An 18,557-nucleotide genomic window follows, 5' to 3' on the forward strand; every position below is an offset into this window, starting at 1 on the left:
TTGTTACTCTAGTAACAAAGGATTAAACTTTCAGTTTCCATCTATTAGGAGTAGAATTGTCTCCATTCTTAAAACCCATATTTAAAAAAATTCCTTATATTATGAAAACTGAGAAACAGGTGTTGTTTTTTTTTCTCCCTCTGTTGGAAAAATAGTTTAAATAACCCTTAGAAACTGTGTAGTTCTTCTGCAGTGAAGTATGTGAAGATGCCTGTGGTCCTGAGAAAAGGCAACATATCCTTTGCAGAGAAAAACACAGTAACATGTTTTCAGTAACCTGAGCAAATCCGCCCAGCCAGCAAGCTGGAGTCCGGATGCTTCCCTAGGTTCTCCAAATCTGGCCCCCACAGGGCCAAGATTGATGGGTGGCTGCCCCCACACCACCATGAGCTCTTAAAGAACAGCAATTTTGGGGGTGCCTGGGTGGCTCCATCAGTTGAGCATGTGACTCTTGATTTCAGCTCAGGTCACCATCTCACGGTTTGTGGGTTTGAGCCCTGCGTCAGGCTCTGCACTGACAGTGCTGAGCCTACTTGGGATCCTCTCTCTGCCCCTTCCCTGCATATGCTCTCTCTCTCAAAATAAATAAATAAACTTAAAAAAATATAAACAATTACTCTCCCTCTTTGATTATTACTCTCCCTCTTTTTTTGCCTTCTCAGGAGCTTTTCGAAGAACCACTTCTTCACACATTGCCTGTCTACAGTTGCCTCAGACACTGCTCAGTGCATGGTGGCAGTTCAGATAGGTTCCTCTCTTTAGACACTGAAGCAAGAACTTTACCCCTGTGGGAAGCCCACCCCCTGCCACACACAAGAAAAGAAAAGAAAAACATGAAAAGGATAAAAACTCGGAATTCTGCAGTTACCTTAGGATTGTGCATTTGCAATATTTCCATGGCCAGCATGTCACTGAGCTATAAAGGTTTTGTCCCCAACATGTGCTCAGCGGTTCTACCTACCATGCTTCCTCTGCCTCCATCCAGACAAGCCTCCTGGATGAACTCACCGTCTATGCCTATGGACCATTCAACGTGAGACCATAGTCTACCTTCTCTCCTCCAAAGATCTTGACCTCTACACCATTTCGGCACCCACGCCCATGGCCACACCCTTGAAACTCTTCCAGCTTTGTATGCTCAACCATTACAATCCCCTTTGCTCTGCAAATCCCCATTTTCTAGTTTTCTCCTCTCCTTGGTGGTAGCGGATGGAATATGGGCAAATAAAACACAGGTTGGGGAACCTGAGAGATCTGGGTTTATAGTGGCTTTGCCACTTGTTAGTTGAATGATCTCAGGCAAATGACCATATTTCTGAGCCTCATATTCCTTACTTGTGAAAGAGGGATAATACCATCTATGTTTGGCATTGTAACGTGGGTTACGCTCCCGGGGCTGAGGGCACCAAACACCCCACTTAGCTGATACTCAGTAAAGCTAGTTTTTCCCCTTCCATTCCTTCTTCCTGGTTCTCCCACTAACTTCATGCTTAGGTCACAAAGCAAATTCTGCTCTTGGGACTCTCCTGGTGTCTCATCTCTTCTGGGCTTCAAGGTCATTTATTCACCCTCTACAGTGGTCCTCTGATGTCCCACCCCAGTTCTGGTTAATACTCAACACTGGACCAACACAACATTTCCGTGGTCACTCTTGCTGCCAGGCTGCTGAGGGCATTTCTGCTTGGCCAGGAGGTTCTGGGCATTTTTGTTTTTGAAGCTTCTCATATATTTATTAAAGGCAAGGGAGGGAGGGGGGGAAAGAGGTGGGGGGAGAAGATGGGGAAGAAGAGGAACAGGAGACAAAATGTCAAAAAACTGTGGACTATTTAAATAGTTATGTTTGGGGGAAATCCACTCCATCTCTGGCCCTGAAAACCCATTAGCATAACAAGTGGCCATTTATCAGCTTGGTGCTTTGGGAGCAGAAACTGTGTCCTGCTTCTGTGCTTTGGGCATTACCGCCCTGTGCCACACCAGTTTCAAAGGGGTAACTTCCTCCTGCTCCAGGTGGGAAGGCCTAGGTCAAAGTACTGCCAGTGATAGGGTGGTTAAGTTTGCCTAAATCAACACAGGAAACTCACTTATCTGCTGTTGTATGTTGGATTTCCCAACATTTACTAGTAAAGGGAAGAATAAAATAGTAGCTTATTTACTAGTAAAGGGAAAATATTAGCATCCATACACTGACTCCTCTTTCTTTTGTTTTAAAGTTTATTTATTTTTGAGAGAGCATGTGCACACTTGTGAGTGAGCGGGGGCGGGGAGGAGGGGCAGAGAGCGAAGGAAAGAGAAACCCAAGCAGGCTCTGAGCTGTCAGCATAGCCCCCCATGCAGGGCTCGATCTCACTAACCATAAAGATCATGACTTGAGCCGAAATCAAGAGTTGGGTGCCCAATCAAATGAGCCACCCCCCAGGCGCCCCCTGACTCTTATTTCTTAATCAATGTTTAAACATTAGGAGAAGAGAAGGGATTTTTATTAAGTTCCCTTAAAAATCCTGAAGTTTATATTTAACAAACTTAGCTTCTAATGTTAAAAACACAGTGCTATTTGTATGATAGAGAAATTGAAACAAAAGCCCAGTGCCCTGTGGATGGACAATGGCACAGGAGCTGTGGGCAGAGTATCTCAATGTCCTCCCGTTCCTGGGATGGTTCATTGTGCCAATTAAACACCTCATGCTTTGAATTCAGACCTAAATTTGGATTCCACTTTGCCCGTCAGAGTTGAATGACCTTGACAAGAGTTGTTTTATCGGCTTAAACATCAGGGGCTTCTTCTGCAAAAGGGAGATAATAATTAATAGCTAACTCACAAGGTTGTCGTAAGGATTAAATTGAATCAAAGTGCCTGATACATAGTAATGGCTTAATGAGTGACAGGTGGCCATTGCTAATATTTTTACCATTCTCATCTCCCCCCCCCCCCCCATAATGATTATTTTAAACATTCTTCTTGCTTCCAGCCTTAAGTCCCATCCTTGTCATCCTCACTCCTGGGAGCCAGCTCACAACCTAGTTCATGGACAACAGAGATGTTTGGTGGGATTGCTGGTGAAACACCATCTGAAATCACAAATGGCTCTTTGTTTTCTTTTTTTTTTTTCATCTACTTCCCTTCTTGAAAAAAACTAGGGCAGAACGCAGTAGGCATGGGGACCTACCTGGGGACAGCTATGGCAGCCCGGAGCACGGCAGTGGAGTCCCAGAGGGAAGGGGAAAGGCAGCCTGGGAGGGCTGCCTGTTGAGGAAACAGAGCGCTCGCTGGCTGGGTGAGGTGGGCAGACTGGTGCAGGCTGTTGGAGCCAAAGCAAGGTTGAGGGCACTCCCGGAGAGGGGAAGCCTGAGGTGGAAGTCAGAGCCTGGGGCGAGGGCAGGAGGGCAGCCCTGCAAAGCAGTGACCAGCTTAGTTGTCAGAACCCAAGCAAGGTGAAAAAAATGTCCATGTGGGAAGGGTGGCCTTCCTTGAGGTGCTAGAAACTGAGAGGAGGGCATCCATGCAGGCATGGACAGTAGTGGCCATAGGATATTGATTACATACAGGGGATTGATCACATAAGTAAATATATTAAGGACAATGGGAACTGATTCTCAACTGTCAGAAAAGGGAGTTAACTGGGGCAGGTGGGTGGCTGAGTCAGTTAAGAGTCTGACTCTTGACCTCAGCTCAGGTCATGATCTCATGGTTTGTGGGTTCAAGCCCCGCATGGGGCTCTGCACTGACAGCACGGAGCCTGCTTGGGGTTCTGTCTCTCCTTCTGTTTCTGCCCCTCCCCCGCTCACCCTGCCTCTCTCAAAATAAATAAACTTTAAAAATTAAAAAAAAAAAAAAAAAAAAAAGAAGAGAGTTAACAAATGTGGGAGGGGAAAAAACTACCCTCTAATGAGGGATTGGAATTGGAGGTATTGGTATGACCTCAAATTTTTCAATATAGGTAGATACTGAAATAAATATAGGTGCAAACATATGTGTATAATGTATAAGTTCCCTATCTCTTTCTACTGAGACAGTCTGGGAGCAATACTATCCCAGTTAGCAATGAGCACACCTAGCACTGAAATCTCCACTTCTAAACACTCCTCAAGTGCAAGAAACCAGAAGTCACTGGAGAAATGGCTGATTCCAAGACATCAAACCCATTAGCAGTCACTCCCCATTCTCTGCTCCCTCTAGCTCCCGGAACCCAAGAATCTGCTTTCTGTCTCAGGGGATTTGCCTATTCTGAACATTCATATAAATGAAATCACACAATACATGGCCTTTGTCTCTGGCTTCTTTCACGTAACATAATGTTTACAAGGTCCATCCATATTATACGTGTATCAGAATTTCATGTGTTTTCATGGTGGAATATTCCGTTGTATGGCTATATTACATTTTGTTTATCCGTTCATTAGCTGATGGACATTTGCATTGTTTAGCTATTATAAATAATGTTGGTATGAACATTTGTGTACAAGTTTTTGTGCGAATATTTGTTTTTAGTTTTTTGGGGTATAAACCTAGGAGTGGAATTGCAAGGTCATAGGTTAATGCTATGTTTAACTTTTTGAGGAACTGACACACTGCTTCTAAAGCAGCTGGATTATTTAACATTCTCACCAGCAGTGTCTGAGGCTTCCAATTTCTGCACATCTTCCTCAACACTTGCTATTGTCCGTGTTTTTTATTCAAGCCATTTTATTAGGTATGAAGTGGTATCTCGTATTTTTCATTTGCATTTCCCTAATGACTAATGGTGTTGAATATCTTTCCATATGCTTATTGGCCATTTTTATATCTTCTTTGAAGAAATGTCTATTAAGATTCTTTGCCCATTTTCTGGATCAGTTTGTCTTTTTAAAAAAATTTCTAATGTTTATTTATTGATTTTGAGAGAAAGAGAGAGAGAGAGAGAGAGAGAGAGAGAGAGAGAGAGTCGGGGAGGGGCAGAGAGAAAGGGAGAGAGAAAATCCCAAGCAGGCTCTGCACGGGGTTTGATCCCATAAACCATGAGATCATGACCTGAGTTGAAGTCCAGAGTCAGACACTTAACCCACTGAGCCACCCAGGAGCCTCTCGATTAGTTAGTCTTTTTATTCTTGAGTTGCAAGAGTTCTTTATATATTTTAAATACAAGTCTCTTATCAGCTTATTGTTTATAAATATGTTTTCTTATTTTGTGTTGTCTTTTTCCTTCTCGATGATGTCTTTTGAAGCAAAAAACTTTTCCATTTTGATCAAGCCCAACTTATCTATCCTTTCTTTTGTTCCTTGCGCTTTCGGTGTCATATCAAGAAACCATTGCCAAATTTAAGAACACAAAGATTTACTTTTATGTTTTCTTCTAAGAGTTGAACTGTTTGGTTTTCACATTTTGGGGTCTGAGTTAACTTGTATACATGGTAATTTTGTATATGGTATGTATATAATTTTATAGATGGTATGAGGTAGGATACCTTTTGTTTAATTTTCTTGTCACATTCTTTTGCATGTGGATATCCAGTTGTCCCAGCATCATTTGTGGAAAAGACTGCTCCTTCCCTGTTGGAATGTCTTGACAAACTTACTGAAATTCAGTTGACCATAAACATAAATACTTATTTATGAACTCTCAGTTCTCTTCCATTGATCTTTATCTTATCCTTATGCCAGTAACATACTGTCTTGATTACTGGAGCCTTGTATTAAGTTTTGAAATAGAGAAGCATGTCTTCCAACTTTCTTCTTCTTCTTTCTTCCCCCTCAAGATTGTTTTGGCTATTCTGGGTTCTTTGAAGTTTCACATGAGTTTCAGGATGCACTTGTCAATTTCTGCAACTCCCGCAGCTGTGATTTTGATAAAGAATGCATTGAATCTGCAGATCAACTAGGGTAAAATCTCAATCTTAACAAAGTTAAGTTTTCTAATATATAAGCATGGGGTGTTTTTCCATTGGGAGAAAAATTTCCAATTTTCTTGTGCAGAATTGTTTCAGTGTAAGTCTTACACTTCCTTTGTTAAATTTATTCCTAAGTACTTTATTCTTTATTTATAAGTAAATTCTACCCTCAGTGTGGGGCTGAAACTCACAACCCCAAGATCAAGAGTTGCATGCTCTATTGACTGAGTCAGTATGAGCCCTCTAAATATTTTATTTTTGGGGCGCCTGGGTGGCTCAGTCGGTTAAGCGTCCGGCTTCAGCTCAGGTCATGATCTCACTGTTCGTGGGTTCAAGCCCTGCATTGGGCTCTGTGCTGACAGCTCAGAGCCTGGAGCCTGCTTGGGATTCTGTGTCTCTGGCTCTGTCTGCCCTTGCCCCATTCGTGCTCTGTCTCTCTCTCCCTCTCTCTCTCAGAAATAAACATTAAAAAAAATTACTTTATTCTTTTTGAGGCTACTATAAGTGGAATTTTTTCTTAATTTCATTTTCAGATCATTCATTGTTAGTGCATACAATTGATTTTTGTAATTGATTTTGTGTCTTACAACCTTGCAGAACTTATTTATTTTTATAGTTTTTGGTGGGTCCCTTAGTATTTTCTATATATAAAAAAAAATCACATCCTCTGAGAATAGAGATTTCCTTCTTCATTTTCAGTTTGGATGCTTTTATTTAATTTTCTTATCTAATTACCCTTGCTAGAAACTCCTGTGTAATATTAAATCAAAGTAGTATGGACACACATTCTTATTTTGTTAGTGACTTTCATGAGAAAGCATCCAGTGTTTTACCCTAAAATATGATGTTAACTGTGGGTATTTTGTGGATGCCTTTTATCAGGTTGGAGGGGTTTTTTAGTGTTTTAATCATGGAATGGTGTCAAATGATTTTCTATGTTGACTGAAGTGATCATGTAAATTTTGTCTTTTATTCTATTGATAGGATGTATCACACAATTGATTTTCTTATGTTAAACCAAGCTTCTTTCATGGGAATAAATCCCACTTAATCATAGCTTTATACGTTGCTGAATTTGGTTTGCTAGCATTTTGTTGAGGGTTTTTTTGCATTTATAGTTACTAGAAATATTCCTGTAGGGGGACCTGGGTGGCTCAGTCGGTTAAGCGTCTGGCTCTTGATTTAGGCTCAGGTCGTGATCCCAGGGTCATGGGATTGAACCCTGAATTGGCCTCCTTGCAGGGCATGGAGCCTGCTTGGGATTCTCTCTCTCCTTCTCCCTCACCCTCTGCCTGTCTTCCACTCATACTTGCTATCTCTCAAGAAAGAAAGAAAGAAAGAAAGAAAGAAAGAAAGAAAGAAAAAGATTGGTGTATTTTTGGTATCAGTTTTGTCTTGCTTTGGTATCAGAGTAATACTGGCCTCATAGAATGAGAGTATTCTCTTTCATTTTTTGGAAGTGTTTGTGAAGTATTGGGATCTATTTATGCTTAGGTAAAACAAGCAAATGGTACAAAATACATATCAAAGACCAACAAATGTTCTAGTAGAAGTCTTTTAGTATTTCCCCCTAGGCTCTCTTCACACAATTCCTCCCCTGGAGGTAAAAATCTTCATCTGTTTTTTTCTCCAGGCGTTAAAAATGTCTCAGCTCTTGAACTTCCCTTGGAGACTTGCTCTTCCTCCTGGCCTAATAACATCACCATCCAAACAGACCTTCAATTCTCCTTTCCACGTTTGTATCAGTTCAGATTAGGTTCAGCCGTGAATAACAGAGACCCTAAATAACAGAGACCTAAACATGATAGTGGCCTATTTCTGGTTCATTAAAAAAAATCAAGAAGTTGGCAGGCTGCCTGGGCTGCTGTGGTAGCTTCATTCTATTAATTCTTTAGTGACCCAAGTTCCTTTCGGCTCACCACTCTGCCATCCCCAGGATATAGTCCTTGTCCTCTTGCCCCAGAATGGATGTTTGCATCCCAGGCAATAGGACAGAGGGAGGAAAAAGAGGTAGGCAAAGGCATGCCTCAACTGTCTTTTAGTGAAGGTTCCAGGAGACTGCTTTAGAATGCACCTGTTTACAATTTATGACCAGAAAGTACTCACATGGTCTCCTTTAGCTGCAAGGGAAGCTGGGTAGTGGTCTTTCTTCTTCTTCCTCTTTTTAATGTTTATTTATTTATTTATCTGTGTGTGTGTGTGTGTGTGTGTGTGTGTGAGAGAGAGAGAGAGAGAGAGAGAATCCATCCGAGCAGAGGCAGAGAAGGGGCAGAGAGAGGGAGACAGGGAACCAAAGCAGCATCCCTGCTGTCAGTGTGGAGCCTGACACAGGGTTGAACTCATGAACCGTGAAATCATGAGCCAAGCTAAAATGGGACACCTAACTGACTTAGCCACCAAAGCACCATGTGAATAGACATATGTTTACAAAAATTAGGGGGTTTATTATCATAGGAAAAGAGGAGAGATAAAAAGTAGTTGCTTCCACATATTCAATCTGTCAATTCTGTTCCCATATTTTTCCAAATGTGACACGCCTTTTTCTTCTCCGTTCTTCCTTCCCTTGTATAAACTCTAATCAGTTTTCAAATAAATTACCATAGTAGCTTCTTAATTGTTTTTTTCTAATTCCTTTCTTTCCTCCAGGATATTGTGCATTATATATGTTTTTCTAAAATACAGACGTAATCACATCAATAGCATAAAAACTTTCCAATTGACTTGAAAAAATTCCGAACTTCTAAATGTTGGTTAGTTCTAAATGAAGTCCCTTCGTGATCCACTTCCAGTTTCCAGCTGTAACTTGTGTTCATCTCATGCTCTATTTGAACTTTATTCTCAAACCATACCCATACCTAAATTCTGGCTTTTTCCTGAATATATCACATTCTTGTATATCTTAGTATAATGATTATTACAATTTTTTACCCCTCGGTAAAAGTTTACGATGTGACTTTGTAGTTCTTCTCATCAAGAGATGGAGTCTATTTCTCCACTCCTTGGATGTGGGATGGCCTTGTGACTTGTGTCAGTCAGTGGGATACATCTGAAATGACTGTGTGCCAGTTCTGGGCGTAGGCCTATAGAGCTACTTTGTGTATTTCTGCTGCCTTGTGGATCTCTGTCTCTGCCATTAGAACAAGTCTGGGCTAGCTCGGTGTATAATGAGAAACCAACTGGAGTGGTGCTGAGTCACCCCGGCCAAGGCCAACTCTGCCATCCAGCCCTCAGCTGACCCCAGAACTATGAGCCAGCCCAGCCAAGATCACCAAGCCACACTCAGATCAGCAGAATGGCTTCACTGATTTGTAGACTCATGGAAACATAATAAATGGTTCTGTTGTTAATCACTATGTTTGAGGGAGGCTTGTTTGCAGTCTTCATTGTGGCAACAGCTCAAAGATACAGTGCGTTTACGTGTGCTAGTCCTTTGCCTGTTGTTTTTGTCAGTCTCGTAACTTTCTAAATTTATCTATCGAGACCCAGATCAAATGTAATATTAACTGGGAAAGCTTCTTGTCCCTATCTGGGCAGACGTAGCCACTTTCTTTAATGAGCTTCACACCTCTATTATGGCATGCAACGTAGAGTTATTTTTTTTCCCACATCCATTTCTCCGTTGGGCTAAGCTAGTTGAAGGCCGGGATGACTTATTATAGGAAGTACGCCAAAAGTATTCGTTGCAGGAATAAATAAATAAAGGCTAGCATATTAAAATATATAATCCTTCCTCTTTCCTATTTCTTCCAAACTGTAAATACACTTTCTCTTATGCCTAGGTCCTTCCTTCTGCAATGCTCCCCCCAAATTTCAGTCATTCGTCACATATTGGCTGATGTGTTTATGCCTCTTTTAAGTCAGGAAGTGCCATATTTTCCCTGAATGGTAATTTCCAATACTGGACAGTCATGTTACTTGCAAATACTCTTTGAAATTTCTTAAAGTTTCTCAATTGTTCAATTTAATTTTCAATCCTATTCATCACCACCCTTGTAAGTAGACTAAAACTTTACCCATTTGTTTTTAATGTCTTACCATCAGCTTCCTTAAAAGTGATTAAAAGTCACCCTGTCTATTTGATTTCTCCTCCTATTCACCTCACTGATTTTCTATTTCTAAGTGACAACAGAGAGTGCTGAGTAAACTGTTCTAGCCACAGGTTTACTGGTAGGATTTTGTACCTATGTTTTTTAGTTCTTTGGATTATTGCCCCATTCAGTCAGAGCTGCATTTGTTATAAGCCAGTTGGACATGATAAAGTTGTGACAGAATGGACCTGAAGAGAGGCACGAAAATGACCTTTCTGATCATTGTAGCATTCCTGTAAAGAGCCCGGGAGATGACACCAGTCTACAAGCAGGAAAAGCTTTTGTGAGCTGTCCCCAATCTTATGCGCTGCCCCCCAGCTCCCCTGCCCCTTCGTTACCCTTTATTGTATTTTAGGTGTCAGTCCCCAAGCATGGGAATGTATAAGTAGTCATGTCCTATGTCTTATTGTGCACGGTAATGCCTCACTGACTTTATATTGAACACAATATATTTAATTATTTTGGAGAAGGAAATCTACTGGCAAGGAGTGTGTTGTGTGCCTCTTGCAAGATCAGATTGCATCAGAAAGCTTTGCTGTCACAAACCAATTGCTTCTGATGTCAAAGCGAACAATCATTTACATAGTAATACAACAACAATAACATTGAATGCCTTTCATCAAACCAGACTGTAAATACTAATTAGTTATACTTCATTGTATTCTGTATTCTGGGGCTCAGTAAATTATGATGCTTGTTTTATAGATATTGAAGCACAGACAAGAGATCAGTGACTTGCCCAAGGCTGTAGAGGATGATGTCAAAATTGGGGTTATAACTCTTGTGCCCTGTCTACGAGACCTCCCCGGATTCACAGGATAAATTTTTAAAGTAGTACCAAGACCTCGTATAATGCGATGAAGAAGTCCTCCTGCAACAACCGCTGCATTTTTGTATGATACATTTAAATAAAAATCCCTAAGCATTAAATATTTAAGAAGAAAAAATTTAATGAAAAGAGTAAACATCTCAAGTGCCTCTCACTAGCGCATCATGGCCTAATTCTCTCTAATGGGCTGAGATTTTAAAATGAATTCAGTTCCTGCCTCTACGGCACAGTACACTGCCCTGCTGGGAAAATTCAACCAGCTGCGTCGAGGCAAAAGGCTTCTTGCTTAAGTTCAGCTGTCAGGAGGTTAATGGAGCCATATTATGAGGTGAGGAACCATCATCCCTAAAAGTGGTGTCTTACCAACATTTGAAGGAACAGGGATGCCTTGCTGTAAAGTACTTTCCTCTTTAAAATTCTGGGTACTGGGGTGCCTGGGTGGCTCGGTCAATTAAGTGGCTGACTCTTGATTTCAGCTCAGGTCATGAACTCACAGTTTGTGAGTTCAAGCCCTGCATTAGGCTCTGGGCTGACAGCACTTGTGTGCTCTCTCTCTCTCTCTCTCAAAAAAAAGTAAACGCTAAAAAAATTTTTTTAAAGCATAAAATAAAATTCGGGTACATTTGACTTTTAAAACTATTAATTGACTTTCCCCCATTAAGACTGTGTCTCAGGTATGGAAGCCTTGCCTTTGGGCTCTAAATGGGGTTCTCTGGATCAATTCCAATGCTCGGCGTTAACATGCTTGCCAATCTAACCGCCAATGGGATCTTTCTTGTTTTCTAAGTGGCTGAAACTACAGCCTTCAGATTCTAGAAATGTGCCTTCTGTAAGCATGAAACCAACTGTATTTCATTAGGGATAGTTCTTTTGATTCCAAAGGCTCCAATGATAAACTTCTAAAATGGAATTGCCAAAAGTGAGCCAAATTTCCTCCCTAAAATACCTAAAGTGTGTCAACTTACTGAGTTTGGTCAGTGATCTGCAAAATGGGGATATTTCTTTTCTTTTTTTAAGTTTACTTATTTATTTTGAGAGAGAGACAGAGAGAGAGAGAGCAAGCAGGGGAGGAGCAGAGGGAGAGGGAGAGAGAGAATCCCAAGCAGGCTCCATACTGTCAGGACATAGCCGGACACAGAGCTCAAATGCAAGAACCGTGAGACCGTGACCTGAGCCGAAGTCAAGAGTCTGACAGTGAGCTGAGTCACCTTGGCACCCCAAAATGGGGATATTTCTACCTGGCTTTCTTGTCTCTCTTGTTCTTGAGCTACTCCCTCTCAGAACTCAGCTGCCATGCTGCGGGAAGCTTAAGTCACGTGAAGGTTCTGCAGTAGCCAGCCCTCGTTGAACTCCCTGCCACCTTGGATGTTCCAGCCCAAAGGACACCCCAGCCTTCCCAGCACCTCGGCCCACACCACACAGGGCAGAAGAATCACCCACTCAACCCACAGAGTCACGAGCAATAACAAAGGGATGTTTTAAGGCATTAAGTTTTGGGGTGGTTTGTCACACAGCAATCGATAACCAAAAACAGAAGAAAGAACAATCATATTTAGATTGGGTATAAATCACCACGAAATGGAGATTCAGACTTCATCTTCTATGTGGGCACGTATATTATATCCTCACTGGGGTCGCTTAAAGAGACAATAAAATGTATTCATTGATTTCTTCCCCTAGGTTTGCTTGTGCTGTGCTCCCTGTCTGGAGCTCCTTCACTCCTTCAGCCCACACAAATCTCACCTATGCTTTCAGCTTCCCTCTCCAAGGAAGACCTTCCCATTCACTCTGGTCCTCAGCATTTTCTCCCTTTGTGACCCCTTCTAAAGTTCATCATCTGGATCGTTCACTTGAGTTTTTCTCCAAAACATCTTTATTAAGGCATGATTGTACATATTTACAGCATACAATTTGGTAAGTTTTTCCACATGTATATGCCACCACCATTAAGATGATGAACATTTATCCATCACCTCAGAGGGTTTCTTCCTGTCCTGTGTAATCTCATCTCCCAACCCCCAGATCTGTTTTCTGTCACTGTAAGTTGATTTGCATTTTCTAGAAATTTGTATAAATGGAATCATACTGTGTACTCTTTTTGGGTCTGGATTCTTTCAGTCAGCTTAATTATTGTGAAATTCATCTTTTCGTTGTATCATTTGTTCTTTTTTTTTTTCTGAGTAGCATTCCATTGTATAGAAATACCAAAATCTGCTCATCTATTCACCTGTTGATGGCCATTTGGGTTATTTTCAGTTGGAGAATTTTTTTAAAAAGTTTATTTATTTATTTTGAAAGAGGGTGGGGAAGGGGCAGAGAAAGAGAAAGCAAGAGAGAATCCCAAGTGGGCTCCGTGCTGCCAGTGCAGAGCCTGATGTGGGGCTCAAACTCACGAACCATGAGATCATGACCTGAGCCAAAACCAAGAGTCAGGTGTTTCACCAGCTGAGCCACCCAGGCATCCCACAGTTTGAGGTTTTAGTCAATAAAGCTGCTATGAACATTCATGTGCAAGTCTTTGTATGGATGCATGCTTTGCTTTTTCTTTGGTGGTTACCTAGGGATGAGATGGCTGGATCATACAGTAGGCGTATGCTTAACTTTGTAAGAAATTGCCAAACCGTTTTCCAAAGTGGCTGCACCACCAGCATTGTAGGAGTACCGGTTCCTCCACCTGCTTCCCAATACTCAGTGTGGTCAATCTTTTTTATTTTCATCAATCATTATAATAGGTATATGGTGGTATCTGATTGTGGTTGTAATTTGCATTTTCCCTAATGATGCATGACATGGAGTATATTTCCTGTGCTTATTTGTCATGTGACTATCTTGTTTGGTGAAGTATTTGTTGAGCTCTTTCGCCCACTTGAGGGGGTGTGTTTGTGTCCCTAATATTGAGTTTTGAGAGCTCTATATACATTGTGAATACCAGTCCTTTATCAGACATATGCTTCACAAATATGATCTTACAGTCTATGGGTAGTTTTAAAAATCTCAACTATTATTTTGAAGACTGGAATTAAAATTTTTTTTCAAGTTCAATTTATCAATTTGTTCTTTTATGGATTGTAGTTTTGGTGTTGTATTGAAGAAATCTTTGTTCCAAGGTCACAATGATTTTCTCCTGTTGTTTTCGAGCCGTTTTACACTTTTGGGTTTCCAGTTCAGGTGGATAGTCCATTTTCAGTAACTTTTTGTATACAGTGTGAGGTATGGCTCAAAGTTCATTTTTTGCAGATGAATGTAGAGTTTTGTAGCCCTAATGTTGAGAAGACTTTTTTCCACTGAATTACCTTTGTATTTTTGTCAACTATTATTTATACATACATATTTGGGTTGACCTCTGGACCCTCTGACAAGAAATCTATGTCATCTTTCTGTCTGTTTTTCTGTAATTAACATTCTTTTTCTCTGCTTTTTAGATTTTAGAACTGATTTTGAGCAGTTTGATTGGGACGTGTTTTGATGTAGTTTTGTTCATGTTTCTTGTGTTTGGGGTTCATTGATCTAGTTGGATCTGTAGGTTCTTAGAGTTCATTGGGTTTGGAAAGTTTTGGGCCATTATTTCTCCAAATATTTTTGAATCCTCTGGCTCTCTCTCTTCTTTGGGTACCTTCATTACAGGTAGGTTAGGCTGCTGGAAGTTGCCGCGCATCTTACCGAAGCCCTTGGCATATTTTTTTAAAAGTTTATTTATTTATTTTGAGAGAGAATGTGAGCACATGAGCAGGGGAGGAAGACAGAGAATCCCAAGTAGGCTCCAGGCTGTCAGTGCAGAGCCCAACGTGGGGTTCTGTCCCATGAACCCTGAGATCATGACCTGAGCTAAAATCAAGAGTCAGATGCTTAACCAACTGAGCTACCCAGGTGGCCCTGATCTTTGCATTTTAAAGTCAATTTTTCTGTGTGTTTCATTTAGGGTAGGTTCTGTTGCTGTCTTCAAAGTCACTCTAAGGGTGCTATCGTCTAGAAATTCTCTCACGGCAGTAGGTTGGAACAATCCTAGGGCTCACCGAGTCACTTTCTCATCCTTTAGGGATCACAGTCTTTTGCTGTCTGAGAGCCAGTGTCTTAAAAAACAGTGTCTTTGATTTCTGCTGTTGTTTCAGGTGTAAGGGGAAATCTGGTCCCTGTTACTCCTTCTTGGCTGGAAGCAGAAGTCCTCATTCATTTGATTCTTAATTGCGTGGGGTCCACTATCACTGTTCAATATTCTTGCAGTCGGTCATGTGTTGGCCCGCCAATGGGATTGTCAACCTTGAGATCAGAGGCCATGTCTAATACCCCTTTGCACTAAACCACAAGGCCTGGGCTAGTGACCTGCACGCAGTCGGAGTGCAATGCATATCTGAGCTAACCAGCATATTTTTGGTTCCTCGGACTCAGCATACTGAGGCTTGACTCATGATGAAAAATCAATGGATGTGAAATTTCTTATCCAACTTGATATTTTTAGTGTGTGAAAAATAGCCCGAAACTAAACTATTTTTGTTCCTATCTTGTTTTCAAAGAAGTGCCATTCTACTACTTCCTTTTAAAATTCACAACCACAGGCATTACGGCACAGAGCTGTGGAAGAAACTCTGGGGCCCAAAACCACCCAGACTGTGAAGTAAAATGAACAGCCTGTCACTGCTCATCTGGATTTCCTCCCTCTCATTTGTGTTGGTCTCTTAGCTTTCCTCAGAGAGAGATTTAACGCTATTTGGTACCCGGGCTTCTCCCCCTGAGAGGGGCATGAAAGGAATAACAGAGAATCACAAGTTTTGGTTTCATTCTGGAGATGGAAATTGACTCAGTTTTTTATTGTACTCCTAAAGCGAGGTGCCCACTGAGCCCTAAAGGATATACAAGAAGCCCTGGTCTAAGATTTTCCGAGTACAAGCTGTCTGAGTTGTATAACCATAGATTCATGGCTTTAATATATCATTTACAAGGCAAGCAGGAATTTTTGTCCTGCTTTGAACAAAGAGAGAAAAAGCACTTTCATAGGACCAAACTGCTGGCAGAATGTACCAACAGCATAATTTAATACTTTTATCCAACAATGACTTAGCATGTCCCCTACCTCAGGGCCTTTGCACACATGGTTCCTTCTGGTGTGTTATTCTCTCAGATGCCTACAAGTCTCACTCTCTCACTTCATTCAAGCCATGCTTAAAGGTCACCTTCTGAGAGAGGCTTCCCTTGATACCCTATCTAAAAGAGCACTGCGGCCGCTCCTCCCACTTCATGTGACATTCTTTTTACTCCGCCCTGCTTTAGTTTCTTCATGTCATTTATTACTCACCAGCTGACAGTCAAAAAATATCTTCCTATACATCCACAGATAGAGGTTTATTTAACACATATGCATTTATTTACTGAATATCCCTGGAGTAGAATATATATGTCAAGAGAATAGAAACCCTTTCGGCTGTATTCTCAGCATCTCAAATGGTGCCCGGCACATAGTGTGTTCATTGTTGGATGACTGAACAAGTATTTGCTGATTTCCTACTCTGTGCAAAGGGCCTGGAGGGACTGCGAGGTAAATCACCCTAATCCCTCCTTGTTCAAGGACTTCATCTTTCTTCCTTCATACAGGAAGACATGTACAAGAATCCAGGGCTGTACTACAAAGCAGAAGAATGGATTAAATCCTGTCTTAAAAAAATTTTTTTTTACTGTTTATTTATTTTTGAGAGACAGACAGAGCACAAATGGGGGAGGGACAGAGAGGGAGACGCAGAACCCGAAGCAGGCTCCAGGCTCTGAGCTGTCAGCACAGAGCCCAATGCGGGGCTCGAACTCACAGACCTCGAGATCATGACCCGAGCCAAAATCGGATGCTTAACTGACTGAGCCACCCAGGCACCCCTAAATCATGTATTTTGAGTGCACGGAAGAAGGAGGGGTGCAGAGAGGCAGCATGAATTTTGAGATGACCCTTACCCCAGAAGTTTGATGGGCACAGAGGGGAGGGCTGGGGAGCCCAGCCTGAAGGCTCAGAGCCCGTTTTGGACCTGAGAGGAAACCTGTGTGGCTGGGTTTGTAAAGAGGTAGCAGGAGACGAGGGGAGAATGGCGGTTTTTGGGTCTGATCCTGGAAAGCCAGCAAGTTTTAAGAATTTATTTTAAAGGAGTTATGTAAGATAGTATTTCACAACCTAGTCCAGCTCCTACCCAGAGAAACCGGGATGTCTATTAGCATACCACTGAATTCATTAATGTGGTGACTACACTTATTCTATTGCCCTAAATATAGGTACTTTCACCTTTTCTCTTAGCAGTTATACACCATTAAAGTATGGCACCAGTGTAACGTAATTTAGAGCTTTCACTGACAATTTGCTCGCTGATTCATTTACTTTACTTATTTATTTGTTTTTAAAGATTTGTTTATTTAGGGGCGCCTGGGTGGCTCAGTCGGTTAAGCGCCCGACTTCAGCTCAGGTCACGATCTCGCGGTCCGCGAGTTCGAGCCCCGCGTCGGGCTCTGGGCTGATGGCTCAGAACCTGGAGCTTGCTTCCGATTCTGTGTCTCCCTCTCTCTCTGCCCCTCCCCCGTTCATGCTGTGTCTCTCTCTGTCTCAAAAATAAATGAACGTTAAAAAAAATTAAAAAAAAAAAGATTTGTTTATTTATTTAAGTAATCTCGACACCCAACATGGGGCTCCAACTCATGACCCCAAGATCAAGCATCGTCCGCTCCTCCAACTAAGCCAGCCAGGCTCCCCTACTTTTTTTTTTTTTTTTTTAAATAATAAACTTACCTTACATGGGATCTTCATTTATAGTCCTGTATAAAAATGAACCCAGCAGTTTCTCAAGGAAGCCTCTGGATGTGATCACATGTGCCAAGTGAATTGCACGTGACCAATACAAGAAGGATAGAACAGTAAAGTGGGACATAAATCGTTAGATTCTCCCCACCTGAGCAGGAAATCTTACGGACTGCTGGAAATCTTATAGACTATTGAAGCTTTGTAAACAACTTCCTAACCCAACCCCGTCCAGCTCAAACCAATCCCGCCACTTTATAGGTGGGAAACTGAGCCTCCCTCAGAAGGAAGCGCTGTGTCAGTGGCTCAAACCTGGTTTGCTCAGATCTCTTCCTCCCCCTCTCACCTCTGTGGCAAAAGTGGGTAATGTCAGGGCTACTAGGAACCATGCCATCGATGTGGACACTCTGCCGGTTGACTCGGGAGTTTGGGGGAGGGGACTCTTGGTGGAAGAGGAGAGAGAAGAGTAAAAGAATTTAAGAAATAAGTCTTGGGCATTTTACTGTTCGAATGAGGATCTATTGTAAGTAGAATGGAAGGTCACCGCGGCCTTTAAAGCTGGAACAGGAGCTGTCCAGGGATGATCTGCTTTGGGTGGCCTCTTCTGGTTGCAGTACCCTGTCCCCACCAACGCTGAAAAAGTGCGATCCAGTCTCCCATCCCGCTGTGATTGGATCATGGACACTTATGTACTTATTTCAAAATGGAAGTGTTCTTGTTGGATGGAAACAAAAGGAAATTCCAAGGATACCACCTGGACGCTAAGGAAAACATTGCAGCACTTGCCCGTTGAAGGAGGAATTGAGATCATTACTGCTTTTAATTGTCTTGGGAGCCGGTATTTTCTTAAAAGTTTTTTTTTTCTTCCCCCTCTTTTCCTAGCTGGACCTCTGGTGCTATGGTCCTCAGTTCATGGCTCATCATCCTGGGTCTGTGCCTGGTTCTCCCTCTCGATGGAGAGATTAATACATTGACTGAGTGCCTTTTACCCCCTTCTCACCCCTCATGCCCCATC

General features: G+C 41.8%; 1 protein-coding gene across 1 annotated transcript in view; it reads right to left on the minus strand.

Annotated features, from left to right (window-relative positions):
- KCTD1 (potassium channel tetramerization domain containing 1) overlaps positions 1-18,557 on the minus strand; it is a 186,337-nt gene that overhangs the window by 131,205 nt on the left and 36,575 nt on the right. The gene's annotated exons all lie outside the window — the stretch shown is intronic.

The sequence above is a fragment of the Acinonyx jubatus genome, chromosome D3 (assembly GCF_027475565.1).
Source record: "Acinonyx jubatus isolate Ajub_Pintada_27869175 chromosome D3, VMU_Ajub_asm_v1.0, whole genome shotgun sequence".
In the NCBI taxonomy this organism is placed as follows: Eukaryota; Metazoa; Chordata; class Mammalia; order Carnivora; family Felidae; genus Acinonyx; species Acinonyx jubatus.